General features: G+C 46.0%; 1 long non-coding RNA gene across 1 annotated transcript in view; it reads right to left on the bottom strand.

The window, feature by feature from the left end:
• Positions 1-839: 839 nt before the first annotated feature.
• Positions 840-7719, bottom strand: part of LOC117284755 — a 19114-nt gene continuing 12234 nt past the window's right edge. The window contains exons 3-4 of the long non-coding RNA XR_004515866.1: positions 3405-3800; positions 840-1681 (exon numbers count right to left, since the gene is read on the bottom strand). This is a non-coding gene — a long non-coding RNA (uncharacterized LOC117284755). The remainder of the gene's footprint in view (positions 1682-3404; positions 3801-7719) is intronic.

The following is a 7719-nucleotide window of genomic DNA, read 5'->3' on the forward strand; positions in this document are numbered from 1 at the left end:
CATGTTACTCAAGTCTAAGAAACACTACTGTAACCATTATGCAACACTGCCTCCTTCTGTGTGATTTTTTTTAAAGTGCCATGTCATGCACACCTGTAATCTCAGCACACAGGAGGCTGGGGCAGAAGGATATCTGGCAGTTCAAGGCCAGCCTGGGCTACACAGTGAGTTCAAGGCCAGGCTGGAATGCATAGTGAGACCTTGTCTCAAGGAACCAAAAACCTAAACTAAAATAAAAAGGATCATGGCTCTGGGGATGCCTAGTGGTAAAGCACATGCTTAGAATGCATATAGCCCTAGGATCAATTCTCAGCACTGTAGGAAAATAGAGTGCCAAAGGTTATCAGATAACTGAGATTTTTCCATCAAGAGGTGCATTGACTACATATGTCTGTGCTGCTCACAGCCATTAGTTAATATCAATACGTAGGTCCACGGATTCATCAGGAGTCACAAAATGGTGACATTGTATTTCTCTTCTGTTTGTTGGTTTTTTGAGACCGAGTCTAGCTATGTATGTCAGGCTGGCCTGAAACTCACTGTGTAGCCCAGGTTGGGCTTGAACTGGTGGTGATCTTCCTACCTCGGCCTCCTGAGTGCTGGGATTACAGGCAGGCAGCACCATGCCCAGCTCTATTTCTATCATTCCTTCTTTGTTTATTTTACAAAGAGAATTTCCCCCATCCTAGTTTCTCATCCCTGAGATACAATACCCAACACCCCCAACCTAAAGGAGGCAAGTTTTATTTGGCTCACAGTTTACAGACGTTTCAATCATAGTAGGCTGGCTCCGAGGCAGAGGGGCAGGGCAGAGGAGAAGGAACTCAGGGAGTGGCAGCAGGAAGCAGAGAGGGATCAAGGGAGGAGGAGGGAGACAGACCCTTCCAGGCCACGCCCCCAGTGACCATCTCTCCCCAGCAGGCTTCAGCCCCAGCATCACACCCAGCCAGAAGCCCATCAGCGGACCAACCCAGGACCACAGCCCAAGACCCAGTCTCTTCCCAAAGCTCCACCTGTGAGCGCACAGGCCTTCAGGACATCTAGATGTAACCCCAACACCCCCATCCCATATTTCATCCCCCAGAAAAGGCAAGCTAGATGCCTAATTCTTCCCTCCTGTCTTCCAAAGAATGAACTGGGTTTCACAGCATCTTCTCCCTGGCCTTTTTTCTTTCAAGTAACATTATTAACTCATGGCCTCTTAGCATTTCCTGTGTCTTCATTTACTGCCATTATATTTCTTATTGAAGCTCAGATTTACCTAATGTCCAGTGAGGGCTGCTTCAAGTTGGCTCCAGACTCCTTTGGACCCGTCAGCTTCCCTCTGTCAAGTTGTCGTAGGCTTGGCTGGTCCACTTCCCTCCTCAGCCAACATCCATGGCCAGGCACTGTACTTCAGAGCTGCAGCTCCGGGGAAGCATTTATTGAGAGCAGGCTCTGTTTTGATAATGACATGGGTACAGCAGGGAGATCCTTTTAAATGGGACAGAGAGTGGTGGCCCTCACTTCAGGCTTGCTCTGGAGAGTGGCACCCGCCAAGCCTGTCTTCCGCCTCCTGGCTTAGCTACTTTCTTTCATCAGTAACAACAAAAAAGTGCTTCAAGGCAGCTAAATCCATGACCGTGTGGTTTTTTGGCAGAGTGATAGGATCCAGTGCCAGTTTGTATCTGTGGAACACAATCTAAAGTCAAAGGAAACTTAAGTTAGAGGCAGGATCTTTTTTGTTCATGAAAATAAAAATAAACCTCAAACCAGGTGTGGTGGAACACACCTGTAATCCCAGCACTTGGGAGGCTGAGGCAGGAAGATCGCCATGAGTTTGAAGCCAGCCTAGACTACATAGTGAGACCCTCAAAAATCAACCAATTAAATAAAAAACAAAAATAAACTTCATTTCTGAGATTAAAAATAAACTATCTCAGAGTCGCTGTGAGGACATGAGCTTATGTTCCTTTTTTTTTTTTTTTTTTTTTTTTTTTTTTTGGTATTGGGGATCGAACTGGGAACCTTGCACTTGTGAGGTAGGCAGAGGCATCACTGAGCTAAATCCTTGGCCTTAGGACATGAACTTATGAATATGGACATGTTATACAGAATGTTTATCAGTTTATCCCATGTGTTATATTTATGGTAATCCTCCGTTGAGCGTGCACAGTGTGCCAGGCACCAGCTTTATTTCAGCAATGCCCACGCTATTATTGTAGGGTGTCCCAGTGGTGGGGTGGTGGTAGTAGCAGGTAGTAGTAACCTTTTTTCGGGAGAGGTGGTTGAGACAGGGCATCACTGTGTAGTTCAGGCTGGCCTTGAACTTACTATGGAGCCCAGGTTGGCCATGAACTGACAGTGACCTTCTTGCCTCAGCCTCACGAGTGCTGGGATTACAGGACTGTGTATCAGATAGTGCAAACTATCTGATTTCACAATGACTCATTGATTTCTGCTTTTGGTATGAATGTGATAAAAATGTTTACTTTCCCTAACTGTAAACATCCTAGGAACACAGACCAGTCCCACAATCTTTATTTCCTCGGGGCTTCATTCTGTGTTTGGAACACAATAGGCACCGAATAAACAGCTGCGGAATAAATGGAATAGGCTGGCGTTGCCCCTTCCCCAGAGCCCACCCTACACTGAGCGGGTGTTTTTTAGTTTGATTTTTTCCTCCCTTTCTTCTCTCTTTTTACTTAGCCTAAACTCACACTGTAGAGCCTGTTTTTCCCTTACCCTTCTGATTTTTTCCTACCATTAGTAGATGTGAAAACTTGCCACCATAAGTAAATAAATAAATGGAACAAAGCAGCCCCAGAACTGTTAGGGAAAACAGATAGAACTCAATTCTAATACCATTCTTGTAATGGACACTCATTTTGAGAAGCACTGCTTAAATGAAAAAAAGCCAAAGATTATAGGGTACTTCATATACCCCACGTTACAAATGGATCATGCCGTTTAATCTTTAAAACAAAGCCATTTTTTTCAGACAGAGTCTCATTATGCATTTCAGGCTGGCCTTGAACTCACTATGTAGCCCAGGCTGTCCTCAAACTCACAGTGATCCTCCTGCCTCAGCCTCCCGAGTGCTGGGATTACAGGTGTGCACCACAATGCCCAGCTGAAAACAAAGCCATTCTTTTGTGTTTGAGGGGATAGGGATCCAGACAGTTTATTTTATGAATGGTGTGGCAGAGTTCTGCATACACTCAGGAGTCACAGCTCACTGTCTAACTGAACCTCACGTGGTAGCCTTTTCTCATCAGGTACCACTGATGCTTTAGGGTTGAGACTACTTTTCTGAAACCTGAAAAGGTCTCAGATGAGGGTTGGTGGGATCAGGAGGTCAGACGCCTTCCTATAGCCTGCTCCCTACCTCAACACTTCTCAGCCACCTCTGCAAGAAAACTCACCTTTCCCACGAAAGAGCAGCTCACAAACAAGGCCAGTGGGATGGGAACTATCCCACTTCATTTTCTCCTCCTCAAATGATATTTGAGTTCGGTTCCGTAGAAACAAAAATTTGCTTTCTTAAACTTTCCACACAAGCCTCCAAGGAGTTAAAAAGCAAAAATCATTTTCCAGTTTCCCTGGCTCCAAGCCTGGCTCTCAGATGAGATGGAGCACTAATCGCAGTCCAAATGCCTGTGGGTGAGGTGGTCATTATGTACTCTGGCAAGCGGTCCCGAGCTTTCTTGAGTAATGTTGTTACGGCACCATGTTCTAATTACACCAGGCCTTGTTTCCCACACAGCTCGCAGATGCTTATCCACCAGCAGGGTGTTAGCTGACAACCACTCTGAACAGGCCTGGACAGAGAAATAATAGCGGTAACCTGAGGAACTTCTGAGGGAGCGGACAGCCGAGCTTTGAGAATGTTCTACCAGTTCATGACTTTCTTCCCAGAAAGGGTAATGTCAGGCTGCACTTCTACCTTTTCTTGTTCCGCCTTTGATCTCTCTGTCATCTCTCATCCTGTCCAAGACAATGTCATTGAACTCCTCTGTACCTTAAATCTACATGGAGACTTAGAAGCTGGAGCTCAGTGGTAGAGTATATACAAGGCCATGGATTCAACGCCAGCACCAGAAGCAAAACAAAACAAAGCAAAATATGGAGACTTAAGACATGAACCACTAGGAGAAATTCTTACAACTCCCTACTCCAATTCTAAAAGGCTAATACCTAAAGGAGGTGACAGGCCTGCTGGTGGCTAGAACCCCTGAACAGGGCTCTCTACCCACTGTTCTCTTGCTCTTACCCTGGGATGGGAGGGCAAGGGTTGTGCCCTGGTCACAGTTACTGTGGTCTTAGCCAAAGCAGATGAAATTCTGGGAGAATATTTCAACCAAAATCCAGGGAAACAGGGAGGAGAAAGCTCCCAAGGGGAGACTAGGTAGTGGTGTATACATTCGTTCCTGAGTGTGTGTGTGTGTGTGTGTGTGTGTATGTGTGTGTGTGTGTGTGTGTTTAAAGGGGTTTCCAAGCAGGTTTTAATTAACCTCTGGATGAAACTTGCTAAACAAGTTTTGCAGCTCAGATAATTGTGTTAGTATTTTTCCGGCTGTTTTGTTCTAGGTTTGAATTTCATGAAATTTATTATTCTTTCTAACTACAACTCAGTGGAAAAAAGTAGGGTGAACCTTTTGAAACCTAGGTATTTCCTGCCTATGACTTGCAGGAAAGAATGATACCTTCCTATGATTTGGTCCACGAGGGGAAGTAAGAATTTAAAGTTGCCATTTTCAAGGGAGGGCAGAGGTAAGGGGAAAAAATGAGAATCAAGACTTGCCATGTAAAGGTACATGATCCCAACAATGAATGTAACTGTACTGTATCCCTAAAATGTACCAATAAACTCAATAAAATTTAAATTAAAATAAATAAATAAATAAATAAAGTTGCCATTTTCAAGTGATAAAGGGACAAAATCAAAACAATAGTTTTAGAGAATATGCCTTTCTTCTAATGAAATTCACAGTCTTTGGGTTCAGACAAGAATTATTTAAGATTTACCTTTTAAAATAAACCTTGAATTACAGTACTGAGGAGGCTGAGGCAGGAGGATCAACATGAGATCAAGGCCAACCTGGGCTACATAGTGAGTTCAGGGCCAGCCTGAACTACAAAGCGAGACACTGTCTCTAAATAAATAAATAAATAAATAAAATTAATCTTATTCTGAGCCTAATGGCACACACCTATAATCCAATACTCAGGAGGCTGAGGATTGCCATGAGTTCAAGGTCAACCCGGGATACACAGTGAGTTCAAGAGCAGCCTGGACTACATAGTGAGACTCTGTCTCAGAAAACTAAAAAATAAAATAGAATATAATAAAATAAACCCTGAGATTTCATAAGTCCCAGCCTCGAGGGAACAAATCCAGAGCGGTTTGCTTCTTTCTTTTAGAGCCTGTCCTTAATGACCACCACACGATCTTTCTGGAACAAAAATCGCTGAATAAAAAGCACTGCATCTTCCTCAGGGAGCAGCTGAGAAGAATGGGCTCTTGGATGTCATCTTTCCTCATCTCACACCCCATGACGAAAGTCAGATTATCAAAAGAAAAGCACAGCAAATTTATTTAAACAAAGTTTTTTTTTCTTTGTTTTTTTTTCAGACAGGGCCTTGCTATGTAGTTCAGGCTGGCCTTGAACTCACTATGTAGCCCAGGCTGGCCTCAGCTCCCCGAGTGCTGGGATGATGTGCATTTGCCACCATGCCCAGCTCAAAGATTTACATGCATGTGAGCCTGGGGAAGTGTTTATATATACAGATGCAGCATGAACAGCATTTAGAGCTGAGGCAGACAGAGAGGCTATGAGGAAGGGTGCTGGCTTGACAGGAAGTAGCAGGCCCTGTCTGCTCAGATGTCCTGGCCTTGTGGCCCCCACCATCTCCCTCCTGACTACAGGAAAGGCCCCCAGCTCCCAGATAAGGGATGTCTGTCTCCAGGAGCAGCTATGACAGGTGGAGGCAGACAGTGGCATTGCTAGGGTGACAGCTGGCTTTGAGGACAGGGCCTCCAGTGCCCCCCCACCTGGGGAGGAGGAATCCAGTTTCTGCAGCTGTGCCCTGAGGGGATGGGTGGGGTGGGGGGCTGGAGGTGGTTGGAGAGTCTTCAACTCAGAGCCCTTCGCTGGCCTTCAGTTCAGAGGAGCCCACATGGCATACTGCCCGGCTTGGGGGTGACATGCTGAGCCCAACAGGGACACTAAGGAAGACCAGGTGCTGGAGAGCCAGAGGCTGGAGAGCCCTGGGGCCCTCTGGAGTAATCACTTAATTTGATCTCTGGTGAGTCACGCAAGAGTCTTGTTTCGTTTGAGACAGCATCTCACTATGTAGTTGGGACTGGCCTTGAACTTATCATGTGGCTCAAACTGGCCTCCAACTCATTGTGGGCCACCCTCCTGCCTCAACCTCCTGAGTGCTGGAGTCAAAGGCGTGATAGCTGGGTTAGAGTCATTGATATAAACCTCTGTCGCCAGCATGTAAGGGCCATCTAGTTCAGGGATGTCCAGCTGGGAAACATTTGCCACTTGAAGTATATGAGAACTTCCTATGGGACTAAATTTGAGGGACTCGGGGTCTACACTGTAAGCTCATCTGTACTCTTTCTGGAAACAACCTTCCTGAAATGCTCTGGAGCAGAAGAGGCCACCCTGAGATCCTTCACTCACCTCTCCTTGCAGAAGTACCTCTCTCACATGACTAAAGAAAGGTGGAACCTAGCCGAGGTTGTGGCGCACGCCTGTAATCTCAGCACTTAGCAGGCTGAGGCAGGAGGATCACTGCGAATTCAAGTTCAGCCTGGGCTACATAGCAAGACCCTGTTTCAAAAAAACAAAAGAAAAGAGAGAAAGAAGAAAGGAAACTGGAACCATCACCCTCCCTGAATCTTCACACAGTGTGTCTGTCAGCCAGAGCGTAAAAACCTCTGGGCTTTCTGCCAAAGAATACCCAGGAGTGTCCAGCTCCTGGGGCACAGTCCGGAGAGCTAAGCCAGCTTCTCAGGTGGCACAGGAACACATACCAGGCTTTGTTTTGTTTTTGTTATCTGAGTCACTATATTGACCTGTCTGGCCTTAAACTCCTGGGCTCAAGCCATCCTCCTGCCTCAGCTTCCTGAATAGCTGGGCCCACAGGCGTGCAGCACTGCACAGGCTCAGCTGTACTTCAGACTCCACATGGAGAGAGGCTCCTGAGTAGGCTGCCTGAAGATTCTGTCTTGCTGCAGATCCAGGGTTCCAACAAGGGAACTATGGGTTACAGAGTGCCAGCGGTCAGTCAGCTGGGGGACCCTAACTTTCCAGAGAGATTACTCAAGCATTTTATCATGGCGGCTGATTGCCTCCAAAAACCACAAATTACATCAGACATCAAACCTCTACTGGCCTAGTTTTGGAACAGTTTTCTTTCTCAAGACCTGAAAAAAAGAGAGAACTTTGTTTTGTTTTGTTTTGTTTTTTAAGTTTTTTTAAGGAGATTGCGACTTATTTAACCCAGGTGACAAACTGCTTTATGTAAGCATTGGTAGTAGAAGTGAGGAAGTGGAGCAGCACTCAGGAGGCTGAGGCAGGAGGATCCCCAATTTCAGCCCAGCCTGGGCAATGAGGTGACTAAGGAGGGTGCTGAGGATGCAGCTCAGTGCAAAGACCCTGGATTCAATCTCCAGTACCACACACACACACACACACACACACACACACACACACACACACACAC

This window comes from Fukomys damarensis, unplaced genomic scaffold, assembly GCF_012274545.1.
Source record: "Fukomys damarensis isolate Sample0158 unplaced genomic scaffold, DMR_v1.0_HiC HiC_scaffold_39, whole genome shotgun sequence".
In the NCBI taxonomy this organism is placed as follows: Eukaryota; Metazoa; Chordata; class Mammalia; order Rodentia; family Bathyergidae; genus Fukomys; species Fukomys damarensis.